Source organism: Eleutherodactylus coqui, chromosome 4, assembly GCF_035609145.1.
Source record: "Eleutherodactylus coqui strain aEleCoq1 chromosome 4, aEleCoq1.hap1, whole genome shotgun sequence".
Classification (NCBI taxonomy): Eukaryota; Metazoa; Chordata; class Amphibia; order Anura; family Eleutherodactylidae; genus Eleutherodactylus; species Eleutherodactylus coqui.
The window spans coordinates 96,058,015-96,070,280 of NC_089840.1; the positions used below are offsets into that span (position 1 = coordinate 96,058,015).

The 12,266-nt window shown below is 44.1% G+C and overlaps 1 protein-coding gene across 4 annotated transcripts in view; it reads right to left on the reverse strand.

The window, feature by feature from the left end:
* LOC136625585 (arylsulfatase H-like) overlaps positions 1–12,266 on the reverse strand; it is a 381,691-nt gene that overhangs the window by 102,961 nt on the left and 266,464 nt on the right. Inside the window, exon 1 of one of the 4 annotated variants that reach the window (XM_066599903.1) lies at positions 2,381–2,417. The exons of 2 other annotated variants lie outside the window; for them this stretch is intronic. The gene's annotated coding sequence lies outside the window, so the exon portion shown is untranslated. Of the gene's footprint in view, positions 1–2,376; positions 2,418–12,266 lie in introns of those variants that run through there. One more of the 4 variants, XM_066599907.1, reaches the window with a different exon arrangement.

Genomic DNA, 12,266 nt, shown 5'->3' on the forward strand with positions numbered 1-12,266 from the left:
AGGATGTAGTTTCCCGATGGGGCAGTCGTTAAGGGGTTAATGTTTTATTATGCCAGTTATTATGCCAGTATACTGATTCTACGCTATGCTAGGGTAACAGCACAGAAAGGGTGAAAGTTGCTGTTTTCAGGGTGGGTACTCTGGTTAAGTATGGTAACAATTGTACAATAGAGGGATTTATTGGTGTACTTAATTAACAAGAGGTGAAATGCAATAAGGTTTTTTTTATTTTATTGGTGTTACTACCCTGTTTTCTGAAAATAAGAGATACCCTGAAAATAAGACATAGCATGATTTTCCTGAATTTTTGAGGATGCAAAATGATTTTTCAGGCTTTTTGAGGATGCTTGAAATATACACTACCGTTCAAAAGTTTGGGGTCACATTGAAATGTCCTTATTTTTGAAGGAAAAGCACTGTACTTTTCAATGAAGATAACTTTAAACTAGTCCTAACTTTAAACAAATGCACTCTATACATTGCTAATGTGGTAAATGACTATTCTAGCTGCAAATGCCTGTTTTTTTGTGCAATATCTACAAAGGTGAATAGAGGCCCATTTCCAGCAACTATCACTCCAGTGTTCTAATGGTACAATGTGTTTGCTCATTGGCTCAGAAGGTTAATTGATGATTAGAAAACCCTTGTGCAATCATGTTCACACATCTGAAAACAGTCTAGCTCGTTACAGAAGCTACAAAACTGACCTTCCTGTGAGCAGATTGAGTTTCTGGAGCATCACATTTGTGGGGTCAATTAAACGCTCAAAATGGCCAGAAAAAGAGAACTTTCATCTGAAACTCGACAGTCTATTCTTGTTCTTAGAAATGAAGGCTATTCCATGAGAGAAATTGCTAAGAAATTGAAGATTTCCTACAACGGTGTGTACTACTCCCTTCAGAGGACAGCACAAACAGGCTCTAACCAGAGTAGAAAAAGAAGTGGGAGGCCGCGTTGCACAACTAAGCAAGAAGATAAGCACATTAGAGTCTCTAGTTTGAGAAACAGACGCCTCACAGGTACCCAACTGGCATCTTCATTAAATAGTACCCGCAAAACACCAGTGTCAACATCTACAGTGAAGAGGCGGCTGCGGGATTTTGGGCTTCAGGGCAGAGTGGCAAAGAAAAAGCCATATCTGAGACTGGCCAATAAAAGAAAAAGATTAAGATGGGCAAAAGAACACAGACATTGGACAGAGGAAGACTGGAAAAAAGTGTTGTGGACGGATGAATCCAAGTTTGAGGTGTTTGGATCACAAAGAAGAACGTTTGTGAGACGCAGAACAAATGAAAAGATGCTGGAAGAATGCCTGACGCCATCTGTTAAGCATGGTGGAGGTAATGTGATGGTCTGGGGTTGCTTTGGTGCTGGTAAGGTGGGAGATTTGTACAGGGTAAAAGGGATTCTGAATAAGGAAGGCTATCACTCCATTTTGCAACGCCATGCCATACCCAGTGGACAGCGCTTGATTGGAACCAATTTCATCCTACTACAGGACAATGACCCTAAACACACCTCCAAATTGTGCAAGAACTATTTACAGCAGAAGCAGGCAGCTGGTATTCTATCGGTAATGGAGTGGCCAGCGCAGTCCAGTCACCAGATCTGAACCCCATTGAGCTGTTGTGGGAGCAGCTTGACCGTATGGTACGCCAGAAGTGCCCATCCAACCAATCCAACTTGTGGGAGATGCTTCTAGAAGCGTGGGGTGCAATTTCACAAGCTTACCTCAACAAATTAACAGCTAGAATGTCAAAGGTGTGCAATGCTGTAATTGCTGCAAAAGGAGGATTCTTTGACGAAAGCAAAGTTTGATGTAAAAACAATGTTATTTCAAATACAAATCATTATTTCTAACCTTGTCAATGTCTTGACTCTATTTTCTATTCATTTCACAACGCATGGTGGTGAATAAGTGTGACTTTTCATGGAAAACACAAAATTGTTTGGGTGACCCCAAACTTTTGAACGGTAGTGTAAGCCCTAGTCCAAAATTAAGCCCTGCTAATAGTTCATTAAAAAAAGTCAATTTAAATAGTATCCAGGCAGCTATACATGTAAAAAAGTTAATCCTTTTTGAACAAAAATTAATATGACACTGTCTTATTTTCGGGGAAACACAATAGTCATCCTTTCCCTGTGCATTCTCTTTGTATCGTCTTACATTGCACACATAAAAGCTGAAGAAAGACAAAGTGTAGTTATGGTAAATCAGCAATGGAAGAAAAACAAAAACTTTGGAAGATCTACTTAGAACCTCCAAAGTTCTCACTTACTTAAGTGTGGATGAGTCTAACTCACATAAGATTCTATACTACTACAGTCATAGAACTACTAAGAAGTTTTAAGTTGTTTGTAATTAGGAGAACTTACTTACACTTCTGCTGGATCCTGTGCTGCTTCCTGAATTCCACTGCTTTGCAGTTTCATTGGTTCAGCAGCTTCTGACTTCCCTGCCTCTTAATTCGGCCGGAGGCATCAGTTCAAGTACACGCTGAGGCTGCCAGTATTACTCCAAGTAATGCAATTGAGTTTGCATAGGAAAACACAGCACTCTGCTGGAGCATTGTCTTATCAGCTTACTGACAGGAAAATAATATTTTCAGATCCCTAAGGATACGGTATATTCACAGGCGGAAAATGTATTGCAGAAATCTCTTTTGTTTGAACAGTGCTCATGGAAATCTAAGTTCTTGCCCCCAAAACATCCCTATTCAGATGAATGGAAATGATTTTAAGTCACAGAAATTTCTACATGTGAATACAATTTTACTGGGCTTTCAATTAACTACTCCATCCAGGTATTATCAGTTTGATGGATTTTTGTTAAAGGACACTTGTCACTGGTTTCATGCAGCTCGTGAACCCGGGACAGAACTGCACAGCGCCCCCATGTGTGTGTTATTTTGAAACTCTGTGATATCCTAGAATAACCTCACTTTGAAATTTGCTGAGTTATTGAGTCAATGAAGCAAGCCGTGCTGGACTCTTGACTCCTATGGCATGTAGACGGACAGCTCCTCTCCCTGCTTTTGTATAGGGAGAGACCTGTCAGTCAACATGATGCAGGTGGGGAGTAGAGTTGCCACCTTTGCCACAAAAAAATACTGGTCAAGGTAAAAGGAGGTGTGATTTGGGGGGTGGCTTATCATGATGGTTTTTTTAAAATCCATTAGTCTAATGCAGTGATGGCAAACCTTTTAGAAACTGAGTGCCCAAACTGCAACCCAAAACCCACATATTTATAGCAAAATCTCAACACGTTAGGGGGCGGAGCTTATCACAATGTATGATTTTATCCCCGTCATTCTAAAAAGGACAGGGCGACTTCAAAATAGACAGCGTGCAGATTTTGACTGCTTTTTGGATGCGGAAATGCTGCGGGATGTCCTCAGTCGAAATGTCTGTGGAAAATTCTGCAGCATTTCCGCAGCCAAAAACCAGTCAAAATCAGTGCACTATTTTTAAACAGCCCTGCCCGCCCATTTCTGCCACATGTAAACATACCCCAGAGATAATAGTGACACCCCTCTCCCAGCACCCCAGCAGTAACAGTGACCCCCACAGAGTGGCCCAGCAATAATAGTGACCCCCACAGTGGCCCTAGCGATAATAGTGACCCTCCCCACATTGGCCCCCAGTATAACAGGGACATCCCACAATGGCCCCCAGTATAATAGCGACATCCCACAGCGGCCCCCATTATAACAGCGGCATCCCACCTCGTCCCCCAGTATAACAGTTACATCCCACAGCCGCCCCCAGTATGACAGCGACATCCCACAGTGGCCCCCAATATGACAGCGACATCTCACAGCAGCCCCCAGTGTGGTAGCGTCATCCCACAGCGCCCCCCAGTATGATAGTGACATCGAACAGCAGCTCCAAGTATGATAACAACATCCCACAATGGCCCCCAGTATGATAGCGACATCCCAGAGCTGCCCCAGTATGATAGTGATATCTCACAGTGGCTCCCAGTATGATAGCGACATCTCACAGCGGCCCCCAGTATGATAGCGACATCCCACAGCGGCCCCCAGTATGATAGCTACACCCCATAGCATCCCCCAGAATAATAGTGACAACCCACAGTGGCCCCCAGTAGTAATAGTGACACCCCACAGTGGTCACCAGTGTAATAGTGACATCCCACAGCAGCCCCCAGTATAATAGTGACACCCCACATCAGCCCCCAGTAGTAGCAATGACACCCCACAGCGGCCACCAGTAGTAATAGTGACACCCCACAGCGGCCCCCTGTATCATAGTGACACCCCCCTTCCTCGAGACCTATATACTTACCCCCTCCTCCTTGTCGAAGCTCTGCTCCTCCTCTGCACGGCATTGCTGCTGGCACTGATCCCGATGCACACCGTGATGTCAGTGTGCTGCTGGACACCTGCTCCCCCTGCTCTCGCGGAACCAAGTAGTAGGAGAGTTCGGGGGAGGAGGATCCCGGCTGCACACTGACACACACTGACATCACAGTGTGCCCCTCGCCTCCCCAGCATAAACAGCTTAGCTAACACCTACAGTCATCACCACAGGAGCAGACCGCCATAGACTGGCAAGAGCAGGGGAGAGAGAAGATTGCCGGATCAGTTCATTAAAGAAGGGGGAATGGCCCAGCAATACATCTCCATCTTATTGACCTCAGTCAGCACAAAGTGAAGGGGACATCAGCACAGTCTCTTCTAGAGTAAGCCTTAAAAAGAAATGACCTAGAAGAGAAGATCCCCACAAAATTCTCTTCTTTGTTGGATTTCTCCTGTAATTCTTTAAGGTATATTTTATCCATGGGGTGGGCTTGCACCATCATCACTGGCTCTGCCTCCACCTGACTCTCAATTCTCTGTGGTCCTGCAGCTACTTCCTTAGCTGCCATGTCTGCCAAGTGGTTTCCTTGTGCTTCTGCAGAGTTGAGCCTTCCGTGGGCTTTTACTTTGAGTATGGCCACTTGAGTGGGCAGTAGGAGTGCATCCATCAGGTCCCTGATGGCCTCATGATGTTTCACAGGAGTGCCCGCTGCAGTCAAGAATCTGCGTGTCTTCCAGATGACTCCAAAGTCATGAGCCCCTCCGAAGGCATACCTGGAGTCAGTGTAGACATTTGCTCTCTTTCCCTCAGAGGCTCTGAGATCCTGGACCATTCTGTACTTTTCTGGTTGCCCTTTCTGGGTCTTCTTCTTCACAGGAAAGAGGGGTATGTTGCAGGGCACCTCACAGGGAATGAGAGCCCCATTATGGAGCAAGGCCTTGACTTGTCCTGCGATTGCTTCTGCCACTGAGAGGATAGTGGGGTTTTCAGGGAAGTGGTGCTCCTGGCTTCAGAGTAACCGTTACAGGTGGCACCTTGAGGTGGCTGATGTCTTCTGGGCCGATTGACCACAAGTGTTCTGGTATTCTTTTCATTGTTAAATAGGCATAACAATCTTATACATATAATAACACTAGAATTGCCATACAATGTAAGTTAGAAAAGGAAAAAAAATAAAACTTTTCTCATTAGGCACATATGTATGGGGCCAATTTGCCCAACTGTATTTAGATCCAGTTTTTTAACTGCTTGGAACAGGGGAAAGAGAGAATGGGAGGGGAGAGGAGGGGGGAGGGGGAACTGGGAAGGGAGGGTTAAGGATACATTGTTTGTATGAATACAGTTATTTTATCTCCTGCCTCTACATACTTAACCCCTTCATGACATGGCCTATTTTGGCGTTGAGGACCAAGCGATTTTTTGGTATTTTTCCATCTCCATTTTTCAAAAGCCATAACTTTTTTATTTTTCCGTGGACGCGGCCGTATAAGGGCTTGTTTTTTGCGTGGCGAACTGTAGTTTTTATCGATGCCAATTTTGGGTACATAGACTATATTGTACATTTTTATTTTTTTTTTTAATGATAGCAGAGAGAGAAAACGCATCAATTCTGCCATAGATTTTTTTATTTTTTTTTTACACCGTTAATCATGCAGCATAAATGAGACTTTCCATTTTTTCTGCAGACCGGTACGGTTACAACGATACCAAAATTCTAACATTTTTTTTAGGTTTTCCAACTTTTCTGCAATAAAAACCCCTTTTTTTGGAAATCTTTTTTCTATTCTAAATTGCTGAATTCAAAGTCACGTAACTTTTTTATTTTTTTATGTACAGAGTTCTATGAGGGCTTATTTTTTGCGAGACGAGCTGTAGATTTTATTGGTACCATTTTGGCGTACATACGACTTTTTTGATCACTTTTATTGCGTTTTTAGTGAGGCAAAATGCTAAAAATGAGCATTTTGCCTCAGTTTTTTAGCTTTTTTTTTGGGTTTTTTTCGGTGCAGTCAAAAGCATATGCAACTTATTGTACGCATCATTACGGATGCGACAATACCAAATATGTGGGGTTTTATTTTTTTTTTACCTTTTTTTATGCTAATCTGAGAAAAAGCATAAAAAATGGTTTTTATACTCTTTTTTTTTTACATTTTTTTTAATTCATTTTTTAAATCTTTCTTTTTTTTACACTGTTTGTGTCCCTCTGAGGGACTTTAATCACTGCCCTGATGATCGCTGTTATAAGGCATGGCAGAGCTACTGCTCTCCCATGCCTTATCGCTCATACAGCGATCTCAGGCATAGGCAATACAGGACGCCAGTGTCTGGCGTCCTGTTGCCATGGTGACAGGCCGGGCTCTCGCGATGACATCGCGAGTTCCGGCCGGAGACACAGAGGGAGCCGCGCTCCCGCTGTGAACTCTTCCCCTGCCGCGATCTACTTAGATCGCGGCAGGGAAGGGGTTAAAAGTGGCGGGCGCATCTCTGATGTCCCCCCGCTGCTGCTGCGAGACGCCGGCTGTGACTGACAGCCGGCTCCCGCTGCGGGATAGCGCTGGATCACATATGATCCAGCGCTATCTCCAGGACGTAAGTTTACGCCCTGTTGCGGGAAGTACCCCGCTCCCAGGACGTAAACTTACGCCCTGCAGCGGGAATGGGTTAAAGGGGTTGTCCCGCGAAAGAAAGTGGGGTTATACACTTCTGTATGGCCATATTAATGCACTTTGTAATGTACATCGTGCATTAATTATGAGCCATACAGAAGTTATTCACTTACCTGTTCCGTTGCTAGCGTCCTCGTCTCCATGGTGCCGTCTAATTTCGGCATCTAATCGCCCGATTAGACGCGCTTGCGCAGTCCGGTCTTCTCCCTGGTGAATGGGGCCGCTCGTGCCGGAGAGCTGGTCCTCGTAGCTCCGCCCCGTCACGTGTGCCGATTCCAGCAAATCAGGAGGCTGGAATCGGCAATGGACCGCACAGAGCCCACGGTGCACCATGGGAGAAGACCCGCGGTGCATCGTGGGTGAAGATCCCGGCGGCCATCTTGCTAAGGTAAGGAAGAAGTCGCCGCAGCGCGGGGATTCGGGTAAGTACTAAACTTTTTTTTTTTAACACATGCATTGGGTTTGTCTTGCACCGAACAGGGGGCCTATTGAAAAAAAAACAAAAAAAAAACGTTTCGGCGAGGGACAACCCCTTTAAATTGGCATACCTTTCAGGGAGTAACGGGAATCTGGTCTGATTGTTGTTAAGGTTTCAGGCTTATAGTAACCTCGTCCGTGTGGAAATAGTTTATCCAGGGATCCCATGTCTCCACCAACCCAGGCAGTCTGTTTTGTCTGAAGGCATAGATTTTCTCCATGGCCATATGTTCTGACATCAACTGGATAATAGTTGCCAGGGAAGGGTGAGGTGGGATCTCCAGTTTCTCGCTATTAATAGTTTAACTACTAGGAGGCCATGTGTTATGAGTTTCCTGAACCTTTGAGGGATCTTCTCAAAACCTATCAACAAGATTGCAGTTTCTGGCATTGGAGAGACCCTAACTCCCATTATCTTGTTTATGAGATTTAGGTACTCTCTCCAGACAATGTTGATTTTTGGGCAACTCCAAAATATGTGCAGTAAGGAGCCCCTTTCCCCACAACCTCTCCAACATCTGTCAGAGGTTTCCGGGAAGAAGTCCGCCTATCTCACCGGGGATCTATACCAGCGGGTAAATAATTTACAATGGACCTCTAATAGGGAGGATCATAAAGAAGCCCTGTTCGCCCTACCATAAGCTTGAGACCATTGCTCTAGTGTGAAGGATCTCCCCAGCTCCCTCTCCCAATTGAGGATGTGCGCTCTTTTCTTTTGATTTGGTCCGGAGTCTTTTCCCCCACAGAAGATTTCGTAAACCTCTCTTAGGGCGGTTTTATGGGGAGTGGGGTTAAAGAGGAGATTAGTTAGAATTTTAGGCAGAGAAGTCACCCCAGAAGCAAGGGTAGACCATCTACATTTCACTTGGGAATATAGGAGGAAATCTCCTCCTTGGAGCCCGAACTGCTCTTGAAGTTGGTGGAAGGATTTCATATTAGTTCCGTCAGCTAAGTCTGAAAGCATCCTAAAGGGGTTGTCCAGCGCCGAAACGGTTTTTTTTTTTTTTCAACCCTCCCCCCCCCCCCCCGTTCGGCGCGAGACAACCCCGATGCAGGGACCTAAAGAAAGCTTACCGGAGCGCTTACCTTAATCCCCGCGCTCCGGTGACTTCTATACTTACCGGTGAAGATGGCCGCCGGGATCCTCTTCCTCCGTGGACCGCAGCTCTTCTGTGCGGTCCATTGCCGATTCCAGCCTCCTGATTGGCTGGAATCGGCACGTGACGGGGCGGAGCTACACGGAGCTACACGGAGCCCCATAGAGAACAGGAGAAGACCTGGACTGCGCAAGCGCGGCTAATTTGGCCATCGGAGGGCGAAAATTAGTCGGCTCCATGGGAACGAGGACGCTAGCAACGGAGCAGGTAAGTATAAAACTTTTTATAACTTCTGTATGGCTCATAATTAATGCACAATGTACATTACAAAGTGCATTATTATGGCCATACAGAAGTGTATAGACCCACTTGCTGCCGCGGGACAACCCCTTTAATACCTTTTGCTCTCCAACCTTTTGTGTTGTTCATGTCTGGACCAAATTCTATAACTTCCATCGGGAGGGGGATATTCATTCTGGGAGAGTGGTTCTCCGTAAGGTGGAGTAGGTGTCTCCAAACTGCTCTGGTGTTTGCTATTATTGGGTTTTTAACAGGGTTTATTTTCAGATTTAGGCTTGTGGCCAGTAGTACATTTTTGAGTGATTTATTCCCTAAGGAGTTTTGTTCTATGGAAGGCCAGCTAATTCCTGATTGGAAGACTCCCCAAGGTCTCATCTGTAAAACTATGTTTGCTTTATAGTAAGCGGCAATGTTAGGTACTCCTAGACCACCCCGTCTTTTGGGACTGAATAAGATAGATGCGGCCACTCTTGGTCTTCTGTTATTCCAGATAAAGGACATGAGTTGTTTTTGGAAATCTTTCAGCAGTTTGGGATTGCATTTTAAGGGAATTGTTCTAAATATATATAATATCTTGGGTAAGATCATCATTTTAATTCTACCTTGTTAAAGTTGGCCAGGTCTTGATGGATGTTTTCCATTAGTAGTGTTATGTTGTGGTTCAAAGTTCTGTTTAAGGGTAGACTAATTAGCGTACCTAGATATTTAATGCCTGAGGGGTCCCACTCAAATGGGAATTCTTCTTTTATTAATTTTTGGAGTTTGGGTTGTATATTAATGGGAGGAATTTTGATTTTGATGGGTTGATTTTATAGTATGAAATTGTTCCAAAAAGTCTCAAAAGGCTAGAAGCCACTCTGAGGGAGTTGAGAGGGGAGGAGACCATCAATACAATATCGTCAGCGAATAATCCGATTTCGTGGTCTCTTCCTGCTAAGGGCACTCCCTTTATCTCGCCACACATACGGATTGCTTCTGCTAGCGGTTCTATGGTTGGATTAAACAGTGTGTGATTACAAATGGATCCGACAGGACACCATTAGTAAAGACCCGAGCCGACGGAGTTCTATAAAGGGCCAGGATGGCTGACAGTATGTTGCCTTTGAATCCACATTTCTCCAAGGCCGAGAAGGCATACCCCCAGTGTACTCTATCGAATACCTTCTCTACGTCCAAAGTAAGGAGCAGACAAGGCATTCGAGAGCTCTCCACCTCCCACACGATATCTATCAGCCGGCAGGTTGCATCCGACGCTTGCCTGCCCTTAACGAAGCCCACCTGGTCACTATGGATGCGGTTTGGAGTAACTTCTAACAATCTCAAGGACAAGATTTTTGCATAGATTTTTGTATCATTGTTTAAGAGTGAGATGGGTCTGAAATTGGCAGGTGTTTTTGTTTCTTTACCTGGTTTGGGGATGGTTACTATAGTAGCCTGCAGCATTTCGGGTTGCAGAGAACCGGTTACCATTACTTTATTATATATATTTTCCATGTGGGTTACCAGTTGATTTTTGTATATTTTAAAATATTCATACGAGAAGCCGTCAGGGCTCGGGGCTTTGTCGCGTTTTGCCTTGTCTATGACCTGTAGGATCTCTTGAGGGGTGATAGGTGAGTTCAATTTTTGTAGTTGGGTGTCTGTTAGTTTAGGTAGCTGTAGTGACGAAAGAAAGGCACTAATAGCTGCCTCCGAGGGCGGATGATCAATCGAGCCCTTATCGAGATTATATAATTCTTCATAGAATTTTCTGAATTCTTCCGCAATAGCTATGGGGTTGGAAATTTTGTTTTATGAAGATGGGTCTAGAACAAAGGGTATTTTGGTTTTGGTTCTTTTTTGTTTGACTTTGTTGGCCATCCATTTAGTATTTTTATTCATGTCAGTATAGTAGGTAGTATTTACGAGTTTTATGTTTTTTTCATGTTCATCTATTAAGATATTGCAAACCTTAAGTCTGGCTTCTCTAATTTCTTTACCCAGTGAAGGCGAGGGATTAGTGTGGTTAAAATTTTCTAAATTTGTCAGGTCATCCATGGCCTTTTTTAGGAGGCTGTTTTTCTCTCTTTTATAAATGGACCCTTGCTGAATCATTACACCTCTAATGACAGATTTATGCGCGTTCCAGAGTGTGAATCGGCATATATCTCGGGCATCATTATAATGGAAATATTCCTCAATCGCTTCTTTAATTTTCTTTTGAAATTTTGGGATCTTCATCAGAAAGGTGTTGTTTCTCCAACAGTTGGGGGAATGTATACGGGTATACGGGGGCCCATTTTTATTTTAATGTGATTGGGGCATCTGACCATGTTGTTACTCCTATTTTAGCCTCTTGGGTTTTCCTTAGGGTTTGGAAATCTACTAAGGACATATCAATTCTTGAAGAAGACCCATGTCTAAATGAATAAAAGGTGTACTCTTTGGAATTTACATTTAAAGCTCGAAAAGCATCAAAAAGGTCATTGTTATGAATCCAAGATGATAAGCTTATTCCTCTGTATTTTCCAGTGTGAGTCAAGAGAGTAATCAGTTATTGCGTTAAAATCTCCACAGATTATTAACGAGCCCTGCTGGACCTTCTTAATTTTCCTTGTCACCCTGTTCAAGAATCTGATTTGCCTTGAGTTAGGGACGTAGATATTGACCAGGGTGACCAGGAAACCGTTGAGTTTACAAATTAATATCAAGGTTCTGCCCTCAATGTCCCTGATTTCTTCAGTCAAGTGGAAGTCCACCGAATCTTTCACTGCAATCAGGACTTCCGCTTTTTGCTTGGATGCATTAGCTAGGAAACAACTGGAGAATCTGGGGTGGGCTATTTTCGGAGGGTTTTGTTTGTTCAGGTGGGTCTCCTGAGCGCAGAAAATGTCCGCTTCAGATGATATGGCCTCCCTCCAGAGAGAGGATCTCTTGTAGGGGGAGTTGAGTCCCCTGACATTCAGAGATATTAGTTTAAAGTCCATCTTGGAGTCGGTGTTGCTATTGCAAAGTTAGGATGGTTCTCATATTTCTCGGCTGTAGACCATGAGGTTCCATTTGGCCAAAAGCATGCATAGGAGGATTTGGTTTTCTGTACAAACATTCTCCTTAGGAGTGAAAAAATAAAAGGGTGGTGCGGGAAAAATAAACACGGGGATAAGGTATCTTTGTATAAGGTGTAAATTGTAACTTGCGTTGCAACCAGCAACTATATGTAAAGGATGAAAGAAAAAGGACCTTTCCTACTTAAGGTTCTGAGTCCTTAGGAAGGTCTTGGTTGGGGTAGTAAAGTTCAGCTTGTGTTCTGAGCAAGATATTTAAATCAGCGCACAAGGGCCTTAGGTGAGAGTCATGTTGATCTTGTGAGAGAAGTTCAGCGGATTGGGGCTTTATCTCTAGTTGGCCTGTTTGGTTGTTT